This window comes from Theobroma umbraticum, unplaced genomic scaffold (assembly GCF_002168275.2).
Source record: "Theobroma umbraticum cultivar Fairchild unplaced genomic scaffold, ASM216827v3 scaffold_95.0, whole genome shotgun sequence".
Lineage (NCBI taxonomy): Eukaryota > Viridiplantae > Streptophyta > Magnoliopsida > Malvales > Malvaceae > Theobroma > Theobroma umbraticum.
The window spans coordinates 826,958-840,789 of NW_018397257.1; the positions used below are offsets into that span (position 1 = coordinate 826,958).

General features: G+C 34.5%; 1 pseudogene; it reads right to left on the minus strand.

Moving 5' to 3' along the window:
• Positions 1-4,135: 4,135 nt before the first annotated feature.
• LOC110412198 (AAA-ATPase At4g30250 pseudogene) lies at positions 4,136-6,027 on the minus strand (annotated as a pseudogene).
• Positions 6,028-13,832: the final 7,805 nt, after the last annotated feature.

A 13,832-nucleotide genomic window follows, 5' to 3' on the forward strand; every position in this document is an offset into this window, starting at 1 on the left:
CCATGTAGATTAGTCATATATTCCTCTTTCAAGACTAATTTCAATAATAGATAAAATATGAATATTTTAATATTATTTTATTAATAAAATATTATTTTACTCTCAAATTCTTTACTTGTCTCCTCGGGTCCCAAAGTGTCTCACTTTATCCTAGTTCACTTCCAAATTACCTTTTAACTCGCTAATTCACCACTGATAACATATTATTATTTTTTTATTATTTTCTTACGTGCGAAATATTTTATTCTAGAATATTCCTTCTACTCATCACCGCTCTTTGAAACTTAAATTAACGTCAATTGACCCTTCGTCTTATCGATAAGGTCTTATTGACTTCTATATGAGAGTACGGAGTGTTACAGTGTAAACTCATTTGAAATCTTCCCCACAACCTTCAAGCATTCATATTTCACTTAAATCAACACACATGTGTATCATACACACCAATCTCTCATTCATGCCTTATGTCGCATAACATATCAATTAACATGGTGCAATTTATATACATATCATGCTCAATTTAGTGCCAAACATATGCATTATATCATTCATGTGCCAAGCGTATGGACAACATCATTTTAGCTTTTACACACTCATTCATTTCATGACCATCTCTGTCTATGGACCTAAGCATTCATCAAGCTCATAACCATAGGCATTGAGGTTCTCATCAAACTGTAAGCTAGTCTAGTATCATGAATGCCTAACATCAAGATTAGGGGTGTTACATGGTGTATGTGATGTTTAGCCTAAATTTTTTGTTTTTATTTCTCAAAATATAAAAAATAAAATTTTAAACTTTTTTAATTTTGTTAAAATAAAAATTTTGAAACTTCAAACAAATGGGATCATGCCACATGTCTGCCACTATCTATCATAGTCATTTACACAAAGTGACATGATATTTTTTGATCAAATGATGTATTATGATGGCCTATTTACACGTCATTAGATTTTTTAAAATTGTGTTAAACATTAAGATGCACTTTAGAAGACTGAATGAAATTTTAGGGGTCATATTGAGTTTTTTTTAGTACGGGTACTAGTTTGCATTCATTACCAATTTCCAATTGATTAGTTCTACTTATAAGTCAAGGTTGGCATCTAACTATATATCATGACTATCTAAATGTTAAAAATAATTATAATGGTTTGACTCAACCTTATAGTGAATAGTCTTATAGTAATTATTATCCTTTTATCATCTAATATCTTAGAACACTTAGAGCATAGTATAATATCTGCTTTAATTTTGTCCTTACCATTTCAACACTTGAATCAACTATAAAAGAAGGCGAGGGGGGCGGGAGTTTTGATTTTGTGTATACAAACTATAACTTTTGTATAAAAGATGGTTTTTGTGTCTTCACAGAGTCTTGCATAACTAGATAGGATGATGGAGGTCATGTTAACCTCCTAGTGGTATGAGAAATGTACATGTGGTGGGGTTCTGAGGGTGCATTTTCTACAGAGTAGTTTTTGGTATCTATAGACTTTTGGTTTGTAATAGCAAGTGATCTTCCTTGCTCTCTTTATTTTAATGAAATGAATTTATTCTCATTTTTTTTAAAAAAAACCAAACTCATTTTTAGATAGGGCGAAAACTCTTTTGTTTAATTCTCTAATTACTTTGGGTAAGGATTTTCATGTGTTATTACTATTGAAGTCTCAAATGAGTTATTTCTCTTATATTCATTTTAGGTGATGAATCCTTTATTGATAATTGAGTTAACTTCATGTGTCTCATGCTATATCTAATGTCCATGCATTTTTTAACATCTTTAGCTATGACCATTTTAGATTGTATCAAAGCATAACATTTCACACATAAGGTAACTAAATGACCTCGAGTCTAATGATCATTTACACAACTGTCTTGTGAGAATTTATCCATAAACACTTGTGTGAAATGCCATATGAAATTCTCGTAGAGGGTCATGTTTAGTGAACTTGTTCTTGTAACAAGCACCCATGTGTTAGTTCAAGTATCCCTATCCTTCAATCCATGAGATCGATTGCCCACTCCCTAAGTGAGGTACATGACCATGTGTAAGTCTCGATGTCTTATTAATACTCATGTTTCTTAATAAAACTTTTGATTTGGAACTTATAATTTAAGAGTAATGCTTTGTTCATTGAGACTTTTACACTGACATTGAGGATCAACCCTCTGCATGGGAAGGGTTGGTCTTCACTTGCATGGAAAGCAATGATTTTGGTTCTGGAAAATACAGGATTGACTCACCTTCTTGCATAGGTTGATCTTATCATATTTAGTGAAAAACAACTTATTTCTGCCACAACAAGAATTGACCATTCGCTCCTAAGGATCAACCTTGGATTTTGTTTTAGGAAAATTAAAGGCTTTAAAGTGGTTTTCGAACAGGTTTTGACTTGGTAGTTTCACATGAAATTCAGCATGCCATGTACATTGATTTATCATATGATTTGATGAACATAAAGGTTTTAAATGCATTATGTCATAAGCTAAAGTTTAAGCTATTTCGAAAGCTTGATATTTTATTAAATTATCAACCTTATTATGCTTGTTTCCCTTTTTCACTTACTTACTGAGTCTACGAGACTTACCCCAATTAATTGATTAGTAGATAAGTAGCTTCTTGAGGCCTTGGTTGAAGAGTGAGTAGCAAGCTTCTATTTGGTAAGTATTATGGCATCGGATAGTACCTTGTTTTCTATGTTGCTCTGTTGGTCTAGGTTTTGGTTTGTATGGCTTGTCTATAGTCGGGTTAGTTGGGTCGAGGTCCACAATGTATGCCAATGTATGGCGCTATGTACTGGTTTATGTAAAGTACTTTGATAGTACTATGGTGGTTTAATATGTAGCACAGTTAGTGTGATATTTACGTGTCGAGGCATGGGATCGTGTAAAAAGATTTGAATACAAATGTAAACAAGTTTATGTGAATATATACATATATATCGTTGATGTTTGGGGTTAAAAGTTGAAACCATCTATATCTTATCAATTGTCTCTTGAGGCTTGCTTGAGTCTTACGAGCTCCGCCTACTAGGCTCATGTACTGGTAATGGATCGGGGGTTGGGTTGTTACAGCAATTGCATTATTATGTCATTAAAGTTATTTTAATAATATTGAAATCAAAGTTTTGCTGTGCCATGACATAAAATATTCCATATAATTTTAGGATCATCTTCATACAATATGCCATTTAGTCTTAGGATTATTACCATGAAGTATTCCATTTTTTGTTTTAGGAAATGTCTCTACTATGCATGTAGTTTAGGAAGTGCCTATCTTAAGCCATTGTAACTTGTGTGCATAAGCCATATAGTCGTAAGAACAGCTTTGGTATGCCATTTAGTACTATGTATGTCATGCAATTCCAAGGGCGTTTTCATAATATTTTATGTCAGTTGGATTTGTATGTTAGGGTTTACACATGTTATTTATTTACTTTATTTATTTTAGAAGAATTTATTTACATCATGTTAATGTCAATAGATTACTCAAGACAACCAATCCACTTGTATCCTTTTAAATGCATGTGTGACAAGATAAGATATTATTTATTCATAGTTACATAAGATATTACGTAAAAATGAGGCGTGCTTTTTAATTTTGATCTTTAACTAAGTTGATCTAAAGCGAAAGAGTAAAGACTAGTTTATCTTAAGCGAGGTTGGAAGTTTTGATTCTTTTGCTATTTCATACTCAAATCTCCAAATCAAGTTTTTGTTAACATTAAGACTCGTGGCCTTGATGCTTTATTGGTTATAGGTTTGGACATTAAAATTGGATGATGACTCCAAATTTTATCGCAAATGACATAAACCTCCATATGATGAAAGTTTGGATAAGCAAGAAAGAGTGATACCGGTGCTATTTAAACTGTAGTTAATTACTTTAGTGTTTCTTACAAATCTTTTCAAATAATTTTTTTCAAAAAAAATGAAATGAAAAACTATAAAACTCTAAAATGTTTATATTAAAAAGGGTTTAATTCAAACGCAAATTATGAAATGGAGGAAGTATTGTGGAGGACGTAGATTAGTGTGTGGAAGCCATGTACTATAGCGTTTCCCATATTTAAGTCAAAGCTCTTTTACATTGAAGCTCTTTTCTCCGAAGGCAGATGGATGGACAAAGTAAAATGCAAGAATGTTTTCTTTTCTTTTAAATAATTAAGAAGGTTTGTCCAATAATTAAAAACTACATCAAAGCAAGACGGTCCTCCAGCTACTTACAGCCTACAGAGAAGAGTGCAAGACAAAAAGTTCGAAATTAAATCCGAAACACTAGTAATTGCAATTGGTCACAAGACTTTTCTGTCACAATCAGACTTGGTCAAAGACCTTAGCCTCACCAAAAAATTAACCTTCTTCTCCGCGCTGCCAGCACTGGACCCTTGTTTCCATTTCTTCCCGTTCCTGCCAACCTTCGTGGGAGATGAGTCCCACAGTTCAGGCGACCCCACAGCCAACGCGCTCTCGGGGGACCTTGTCATGGCTATCTCGTCGTAGTCAGCGCCACCACCGCCTTGATTGTTCTGTGTCTGCAACTGCGACTGCATGTCAGAGACAACCTCTTTCATAGCCACGTCAGGATTCCATCTGTTCCTTAGCAGTACCTCCCCTATCTGAGCTGGAGTTAAGGACCCACCAGAGCTTATGCAGGTCTCCACCAGTTGAAACATGGGGTGGGAGTCGAGGTTGAGATAGTTTTTAGCCAGGACCTTGAAGGCATGCATCCCACACCTGCCTAGGCTGACATGCACATCCATGCGGCCGCATCTAACCAGAGCAGGATCCACATTGTCCCTGTGGTTGGTGGTGAAAACTATTATTCTTTCCTCTCCGCAGCAAGACCACAATCCATCAGTGAAGTTTAAGAGCCCTGATAACGTCACTCTACCATTCTCCTGATCAGCATCTCCTTTTATCGTTGCGTGTGACTGAGCCCGCGAACGTAATGATCTCTTCGACAGTCTGTCCATCGTCAGATCAACAGAACAGTCTATGTCCTCGATCACAATGACGGAGCGGTTGGTGGTCTGGATCAGCAAAGCTCTCAACTCGGAGTTGTCTGTCACTTTGGTGAGTTCCAAATCGTACACGTCGTAACAAAGATAGTTTGCCATGGCTGCGATCAAGCTGGACTTCCCAGACCCAGGAGGCCCATAGAGTAAGTATCCCCGTTTCCAAGCACGTCCGACTCTATGATAAAATTCTCTCCCCTTTGCAAAAGCTGTGAGGTCTTCCATTATTTGCTTCTTCAGTTCTGGCTCCAGAGCCAGCGTGTCAAATGTGGAGGGGTGACGGAATGCTACAGATACCCAGCCCGACTCGTACGAACCATGCCCGTTGTTGGTGTAAAGCCTCCTTTCGCGTGACACTCGCTCAAACTCCTCAGCACTTGAAATTACGTGGTCGAGGTAGGGCTTGAGTAGGGTCTGGCGGTGGCGCTTGGGGAGCTTGAGCGTGAAGCTGCGTTTTTCCTCTAAAGAATCCTGCACCGTCTCCACATGGTGAGTCCAGGAGATGCTGTGGCCATTGAAGGTGTCGTGGATGGTGTGGTTGGGAGCCACAGTGAAGGAGATGCAATTGGAGGACTTGGAGCGAGAGAGGGTGAGACGGCGGCAGGTGGCGGAAGGGTTGACAGAGTTTAGGTAGAGGCTCCCATGGCGATAGAGGTCGTTGAGATCGACGCTGCAGTAGCCGTTGAATTCTGGGATCTCGAAGTAGGAGTAAGGGGTGAAAAGGTCTTGGAGGGACTCGTAGAAGGAGTGGAGGAGGGAGAGCAGCTGCGAGGGCAAGATGTTCTGAAGGACGGTGAGGAGTCCCAGGAAAGACCACATTTGTGACAATATCTCCATCTTAATTTGTTGGCTTCTTTGAATTGTGATTTTGTCTTTTCTCTGTGATTGTATAGGCTTCAGCTCCGTTTCTTTTTATAATGGAGTACATAGAAAATATAAGCACCATAATATCTATAGATATGGTCGGGATTAGAGGAGAGGACTGAATTGGAGCTTTGGTTTTAGTGTGAACGCTGAGGTTCGATGTTAGTACTTGGTGGGTTCAGGTTAATCTTGCAAACACTAGAAAGAAATAAAGGGGAAAGGGGGGTGTGCTAAAGACACTGTTTGGGATTGGAAAAGGATGCGGCAAAGATAAAGGTAAAGCTGATGCCGACTGCTCTTCTTTAATTTGCTTTTCTTAAGCCACCATCTTTTCTTTTTGATTGGAGCACAATTGAAGTGGTTTTTGTAGACAAAAATCAATGTTACGACAATTGAAAGCAAATCAGTAGGTCAATGATTAATGGGTTTGGATCCACTTAACCTGTCAATTAAAATTCCACCAACAAATTAATAATCTTTTGAACAAGTTTTAGTCATATAGAGAAGGCTAAGCCTCATTCTTGATGCTTTGCTCTTGCCTAGAAATGCATTTTGGATTACCCGATATGCATTCCAAGAAAAGAAAAGGAAGGAATCGAGGGAGACCAAAAAAACCCACCTCTTGCAACGAAAAGCATATTTTCATGCTCCAGCTTTGGACTGAAAAAAAATTGGCAACCGACTTACTGTAAGGTAATGGAGATGGGCGCGAATGCGCATGCAAGCACAGGAGACATACGGAGGCCTTTTGCTTTTTGGTAAATAGAAATGCTTTGCGAATCGCCTTTATCTTTTTCCTTGTAAATTGTAATTGGGGTTGTCAGAGGTCAGAGAATGTTCTTAGAATGTTAGTCCCCTGATGAGAATGGGAGTGGTATGTAGCCATGCAAAACACAAATCCCATCCTGATTATCATTGTGTAGTTACTTTTTTGGTACCAAATCAACCTTCTGTTCATTGTTCTTACAATCTTCACTGCTTTTCTTTCTTTTTGAGATTTTGCATTCCAATTACCCAACAATCATAAGATGCTTCTGCCTGCATATACATTGGTAGCTGGTTAATTTGAGATTTGGACGCACTAGCTTGATATCCTTTCTTCAGTATACAACTTTAAAGTTGAAGGGAAAGAAAGATTCCCTTCACTTCCAGCAAAATTACATTTCACATGAAAGGGAAGTCGGGAAAGTGTGCAGTGACTGCATTACGTGTGGCTCAAAGATTCCTTCTTTTTACATATGAAAATTGTGGATGAAATTCTAGGAGATAATAGTCCAGGGGAGCCTCGCTGTCCCATGTTCATGTTTGTTAACTTTACAATTCTTTAGCAAAAAAAATGGTTGAAATTTTCTGTAAACAAAAATAAAGAGAAAGCAAAGGTAGAAAAGAGGGAAAGACGCACAATAAAAGCTACGAGCAAGGTTAAGATGCTCTGGGTATGTAGTCAGCTGTGAGGGAAAGCAGAGTTAGTTCCATGAGAATCAAGAAAAAAGCCAGAAAGAGACTCCATGTATGTATGGGTCAATGATCATATGGCTATCAAAGATTCAATCCACAAATATAGCTGCATCTGCATTCCTCTTTGCCATCTAGTGTCGTTTCGGAATGTCAAACAACTACTTGATTTCCAAGGTCAATCAATAGGTTTATAATTAGGATTTATCTACTCCAATATATACCAATTTGATTCCCATTATTAATTTACATCTGCTTGCTTCATGTCATGTATCTCCCAACATCTGTTTCTTACTTAACTCTTGAATTACTTCTTGATCCTTGTTATCTGTGTTCTTGTCCACAGAATAGCAACTAGAGTTGTGTCTACAAACTTCCAAACTCCAAGTCCTTGGAAGTGTTTCGGAGAGAGAAACTATACTAAATGCAATTAGGGTTCTAATTTCCAGTTTTACATTAGGCGTTTTGTAGGATTAAGATTTAAACTCAACTCTAATTAAGAGTCAGCCTTATAGATGTAGTAATAGGTTTAAGTTGCGATCTGACCCATACTCCAACAGATGTATAGTGTCAGCTTGGAATGTCCAATAACTACTAGTCAACAGATTTGGAATCTAGGTTAGTTGGATGAAAGAAGAATTGATTCTGCATTACCTAAGCATTTCGCTTTTCAATGTTACGGAAAAGAAAAAAAGCCGCTAAAGAAGCTTTGGAATGCCAACCTATCTTTGATAGAAAACAGGTCGGGATGTTGGAGTAGGCTGCCTGTCATAATTGGATTTTTCCAAAAGGTTGATTTCCAAAGGAATGGATAAGGTTACTTTTCTTTAGGCAGATTTTAATTTTTAATCCAAGAACAAAATTGTTTTTTTTATAAGCCATGAATTAATACATCTAGTTAGGGAAATCCTAACAAAATTTTTAGTTCATTTAGTTAGGATTTCTCTTGAGCTACGATTCTAAGCTACATTTAGTTAAGAAAATGACTTAGATCATCTTTGTATCTTTTGAGCTTTTCGAGCTTACCTTACTATACTATTATCGTAAGTCACCTCATTTTTAGCTTAATTTTTTTCCTTTTGTTTTTGTTAAACACATAGCTAATTAACCTTAGTCTTTGAATAACTTTCACTTTAACACCTATCACTTCTATGTACATAGATTATTTTAGGGAATGTAATTGAGCTAAGTAATGAAGAAAAAGGGTAAAAAAGGTGGAGTTGTTGAGAAAAATACTCAAAAATTTTTATTCATCCCATTGCCGAACATAAAAGGAAATAAGTTTAGGGGTGTTAAACTGTGAATGATAAAGAAAAGAAAAAGAAGAAAAAGACAAAAAATGAAAAAAAATAGAATAAAGTGTTTAATGAAGGAAAATGGGTGAAACAAAGAGAAAATAGGTAATTAGGAGAAGTGAAAAAAATAAAGCTCACTATAGGTCCTAGAATGGGTATGTGCTTAGGGTGATTTGAGTTACATATTTTTCAAAATCTTACCTTGACCATAGTCATACATTACAAGCTTAATAGAGTCCTAAGAATCCTTGACTAGGTGTTAGTCTACAATAGTGGAAAGAGAGATGAAAAACAAACTTATGAAACTCGTGACTAATTTGAATTTTGCATAAGCATAAACCTATCTGAATGACATGATGTTTATTGTAAGAAACTACATACACACATGAGAATCCAGTTGAACACATGCTTTCAATTGAGTTGAAATGTACACTTGGATAATATTTATGCTTGCTTTGAGTTGAGGAAATAGGATCACTTATGAGGAAATTAAATGTGATCTTGGATTTGTTATAACCAACTTGTAGTAGATGTTTTCAACTTTCATGTTTCTTTCTTTGTTTTAAGTTTTGCTTGAGGACTAGCAAAATATTAAGTTTGGGGTTGTGATAACTTTATTATATAAAGTTATCTTGCACATATTTTGGGCATAAAAATAGCTAAGTCCTTGTGTTTTTAAATTGATTTTAACTAGTTTTCATGTTTTTCATTAATAAGTTTAATTCATGTTGAATCATTTTTAGTTCAAGGAAGTTTAGCTCAATGTCATATTAAAAGTCCTAATTTGAGCCATCACTGATTTAGTTCTTTGTTTTTAAGGGTTCTCAAATGCACAAAGCTTAATGAATGATGAACCAAGCAAGGATGGCTAGGTGCAGACTCTCACCAAATATGCTAAGGTATCTTGAGCATAAATTGGGATTCAAACATCCAAGAAACTTGATTTTAAACCATTGGAAAGATAAGAGGCAGAGCTACAACTTTCATATTTATTACTTTGCCTAGTTCAACTTTGAAGTAGGAGAAAATCGAGTCACAAGGAAAAATACTGCAACAAATTCTGCACAGTGGCAACATGTAGAAGTTGGCGCCTAGGCGCCTAGGCACCAACCACCCAGTGCTGCAACATTGGGATGCCAATGCCCCCATACGAATTCTAGAGTGCTTGGTGCCTAGGCACTAGCACATGACTTAAAAATCTGCAACTTTTGATTTTTTATCTTAAGGCTTTTAAAGGGAGGTATAAATAGGACTTTTTGAGCAAAGAAAGGGGGCTAGAGTAGAAAGATTATTAGAGCAAAAAGAAGGTTTCTACAAAAGTAGAAAGGAGGGGAAATCAAAGGAGATTTGGTTCCAAAAGCTACAACAAATCATTTATCTCACTAGTTTTTCCTTTTTCTCTCTATCTTTTGCTGTAGAAATGATTTATTTCTTGGAAATATTGAACTTTGACGTAACTATGATAAACTAAATAGTTTTTATCTCGGATTTTGGTGGATTTCTACATGTAACTTGGATTATTTATTGCTTTTTTACTTATTTTGAATGAGTATGTTGATGTTTATTCAAATATGAATTTGTTGACCATTGATTGATTGATCACCAATTGAATGGTTGTGGTGTTTAAATGAGACTTGACAAAGTTAGTTTAGATTAGACCTAGGTTTGGATAATATGTGTTCATATCACTTAGAAATTAAGTGCTTGATTAGCAATTAAGGTAGACATATGCTTAGATGCCTCATATAGTCTACGTAGAAATCGTGCTAAAAGAATCTAATTTAATTTAATCCAATAGACATATAGACATCCAATTAATCTAAGCAATTGTACAAATACCTAGACATAGTTTTGTACATGCGTTAGGATTCTAGACTAGCATCAACCCCTATTGAATTAAGTAATTAGAGAAATAACAATCTAAGTGAAATGTTAAATGAAACCATAATCCTAGACTTTCAAAATACTGCTTCTATATTATTTTACCTTGCATTTCTTTAATTAGCCTAATTAATTTGTTTGTCTTTAATCATTTTCCATACTTTGGTTAGCTTGACCAATTTTAGTATTTAGTGAAGAATTATAGCCAAATCCTCTTGAGATCGACACTTGTACTTATCACTTTATTACTTATTAACATTATGTGCACTTGCGTGTTAGTTTAATTTCATATAAGATTTAAGCCTGCAACAAGTTGCCTATCAAAATGAGATCATAGATGTTAATAAGCATGGGAAACATGCCAAACTATCGATAAATGTTATTATGGATATCAGTGATATATATATATATATATATATCTATATACTTGATGATGTGGCATAAATTTAATAACTATTTTACCTTTCTTTTTTTCCTACCCATATTTCCTTGCTTTTTCTCTCTCTTTCTCTCTCTTTCTCTCTCTCTCTTTTATTTTTTCCCTTTAAGATTTTCTCTCTTAAAAGTCGACCACCCTTTCTAGAATCTGGCTTAATGCCATTGCTAGCACCGTCGCTTCTGACCATCAGACAGTCGACGATTACTACTTGTCAATGTCCAAAAGATCCAAAAAATCCTTGTTAGCCTATTTTTCAACCTTTGGTAATTGAGTGGTATAAGAAAAAAGACTCACTTTGCAGATCCAAAATCAGCTTAAGCACAACCACCCAACACAAACAACCAAAACCACAAGCACTTAAATGTTACATAGATAGAATTGAGAAATTTTAATAAAAGTTTTGTGAAGCCAAAAATAGAGATGGAGCTAAAGATGGGCAACAACAAAAATAGTAATTTCAAAAGAAAGGAAGGCATGGGTGTTCCAATTCTCATCTAAGTGATAAAACTAAAGCACGACTCAGAGAAAAAGTCTTTAAGATAGCCTAAGATGAGACCTGTTTGTTAAAAAGATAAGCTTAAAGTAAAACTATTAAGAAGGGGAGTTAATTGGTTGCTTAGTAGAAATTCCTTCTTTTTCAAAAATTAGCTCAAATATGAAAGAATGAAGCAATGAAATAGAGTAGAACTGAATAAGCAAAGAGCAAAAAAAAATAAAAAGTACTCAAAGTATTTTTATAGAGATTCAACCTTCCAATGTCTGCATCCTCTCCCTTGATAGCACAAGGAGTTTGAATCTATTATCAGTTTGCCTTTTCAATAGGGTCACATGTAACCTCTACAACATACCTTTTGCAAGATCAGGCATAACCTTTACAACATGCCTTTTGTAGGATCAAGCATAACCTCTATCAAGACACTACTTTTTTCAAGTTCAAGCACAAACTTTACACAAGTTGCAGCGTATTAAAAGATCAAGCAAAACCCTACTACCTTTTGCTTAGAGGTATAACCAATGCAACAGTGGATTCTAGTGAATATCTAACTCAAAACCTCTAGAAAGGTTGTTAAAAAGTTTAGGATAAAAAAAAGGTAAAGGTTTTTCCAAATATAAAGAGCATCAAGGAAGGTCTAAGCTCAAGTAGGATCAACTAAAGAACTAAGATGTGAATTTTATGCTCTTTGCTTGCTTAAAGATGAGAACTTTTTGCTCTCATCTTTTTTCTTATTTTTCTACTCTTTTCCTCTCCAAAGATGATTCAATATCTTTCAAAATCCTCTTCTTTTATTGCTTTAATATCCTCAAGATGGATATTTATAACTTTTGAGATTTTCTACCTGTTAAAGTGAGTTTTGAATCATTACTTGCTATTCTAGCCAACTTACAAAATTTTGTCATATTTGTAGAATCAATTCTTTATTGTTAAGTTGTTAGTTTTTTGCCAAATCTGTAACTTTTTGTCTTTGAAAAATTGATTCTCCTATTCTAAGTTGTCAATTCTTTTACTATTGAGCTTAGAGGTGACACCTTTGCAATCTTGGAAAGATTCTTTATCTCAAGGTGTCAATTTTTCACTATGGTTTGGTACCCAAATTTCAATTGAAGCTTTTGTCTTTCAAGAGCTGACTTCTTCTTTTCTCAAAATCAATTCTTCACTATTGATCTAATTTGCTTGAGAATTGACTTCTTCTTCTCCAGAATCAATTCTTCTTGTAATCAAAGAAATAGATTTTGCTTTCTTTTCATTTAAGAATCAAATTATTTCTTTTGAAAACTTTATTCCTAGGCTAACACATTTAATTTTGAAACTAAGAGATTTTTTAGAAAATTAAGAGATATTTCTTTAAGTTCAAGAGTATGATCATCCATATTGAAAATATGTTCAAACAATCAAAACATTTCAATATATTTTTCTTTTATGTTCAGCTTTAATAATCCTTTGAGGATTTTCTTCAAACTAAAAAATATCTTTCATTCACATTCAAAGCTCATTGAGTTCAATCAATTTTGTCATGCCAAAACAAGAAAAAAGCTAACAATCTCTTCATTTTTACTATGACAAAATTAAGAATTAAATTTATTCATTGAAAAGAACTCTCCTTGAAAATATGCTCACTTTTTCATAATATTTTTCTCAAGTCAAGCTCCCTTGAGTTTGTGCTTTTTCAAAAGGATTTACATTTTAGTTTAAAAGCTCTTTTGAAAAATCCAACAAACATAAGTGAAAAGTTAAGTGCCAATTTACTCATTATATTTCTACCCCTTTTTGTTATATAAAAAAAGAGTTAAAATTGAGAATAGTAACAAAGAAAGAAAAACTCATAAAAAAATAAAGCATTAGCCACACAATTTAAATATAATTATCCATCAACATTTAAGGATAATATCATAGAAACAAGTCAAACATGTTAGTCAATAAATATAAGAAAATATGTGGATGAATGTATGTGAATGAAAATGCGAAAGTCATCTAACAAAATTAAAAATTTAGATGTTTTGAGAGTTACAATATATTTGTTCCACAAAATGATATCCGTCTTCTAATGGATTGACTTAAGGATCAACTATTTAAATCAAACTTCTTAAGCTGATTCATCTTCTTTTTATGTTTTTCTCTTTCATGCTATAGCTTTTTGATCTGATTGTCAAAGTAGTTGTCCATCTCTACAATCAAAAAGTTCATTATGTTTGTGCAATGAGGATATTCAAAGTCAATGAAATTCTTGCTATTATCTATTTTTGTATCTCTATGTTCAGGAACTTGTGTATGTGTCATATTCTTTGGACACCATTTACTTTCAACCAAATGATATTTGAACTCCTTTATTGCTTCTTTAATGGTCTTCTAATTTTGACATCTAATCATCAAGTTTACACTA